This window comes from Pteropus alecto, unplaced genomic scaffold (genome assembly GCF_000325575.1).
Source record: "Pteropus alecto unplaced genomic scaffold, ASM32557v1 scaffold3, whole genome shotgun sequence".
Lineage (NCBI taxonomy): Eukaryota > Metazoa > Chordata > Mammalia > Chiroptera > Pteropodidae > Pteropus > Pteropus alecto.
The window spans coordinates 67,782,420-67,783,862 of record NW_006442484.1 but is presented as its reverse complement, the minus strand read 5'-3'; positions in this window follow the sequence as shown (position 1 = coordinate 67,783,862).

The window sequence follows — 1,443 nt, the reverse complement described above, 5'->3', positions numbered from 1 at the left end:
CCAACATAAAGCGCAGAGCCACAACCACAGTAAGGTTCTGAGATGCGTCCGCCATAGAGTGTTGAGGTACAATTGCGTTACGGTGCTGAGTTGCATTTGCCGCACAGTGCCGAGGTAATTCGAGATACTATGCTGGGGTACATCTGTGATGCGGCACCAAGGTACACCTGGTACAGTGCCAAGATCCACCTGCGTGCGATTCAGTGTGGAGGTTCTGGTAAATCTGACTTAGCAGAGTTTTTGCTACAACTGGATTTTACAAGGAAGTGCGTGGATGAGCCAAGAGAAAGTTAGAGAGCGAGCTTGACTAAAAGGTATACCGAAGCAAAGAATTTTCATTACAAAAGAGTGCCTTGGTAAGACCTGGAAGTAAGTGCAGAGGTACGTCCGTGGTACGTTGCCGAGGTGCATTTGCAGTGTGGTACTGAGGTACATTCACGATACAGAGCTGGGGTACATTCACGATGCAGCACATGGGTACACCTGGTATGGTGCCGACGTCCACCGTTGTTCTGTATTGGAGGTTCTGGTCAAACTGACAGAGAAGATTTCTTGTTTAAAACTGGATTTTACAAGAGAGTGCTCAGATAATTCAAAGAAAGGGTCAAGGAGCGAGCATGATAAAACAGTGTAATGAATCCAAGAATTTTCATTGCAAAAGAGTGCCACAGTAAAACCTAGAATTAAGAGCCAAGGGGCATCCAAACAAAAGCGCAGAGCCACAACCACAGTAAGGTTCTGAGATGCGTCCGCCATAGAGTGTTGAGGTACAATCGCCTTATGGCACTGAGGTGCATTTGCTGCACAGTGCCGAGGTAATTCAAGACATGATGCTGGGGTACAACCATGATGCGGCACCAAGGTACACCTGGTACAGTGCCAAGATCCACCTGCGATTCAGTGTAGAGGTTCTGGTGAATTCGATTTAGCAGAGTTTTTGCTACAACTGGATTTTACAAGGAAGTGCGCAGCTGAGCCAAGAGAAGGTTAAGGAGCGAGCCTGACTAAGAGGTATAACAAAGCAAAGAATTTTCATTACAAAAGAGTGCCACGGTAAGACCTGGAAGTAAGTGCAGAGGTACATCCACGGTACGTTGCCGAGGTGCATTTGCAGTGTGGTACTGAGATACACACACTATACAGAACTGGGGTACATTCACGATGCAGCACGTGGGTACACCTGGTATGGTGCCGACGTCCACCGTTGTTCAATATTGGAGGTTCTGGTCAAACTGACAGAGAAGATTTCTTGTTTAAAACTGGATTTTACAAGAGAGTGCTCAGGCAATTCAAGGAAAAGGTCGGGGAGCGAGCATGATAAAACAGTGTATTGAATCCAAGAATCTTCGTTGCAAGAGTGCCACAGTAAAACCTAGAATTAAGTGCCAAGGGACATCCAACCTAAAGCGCAGAGCCACAACCACAGTAAGGTTCTGAGATGCG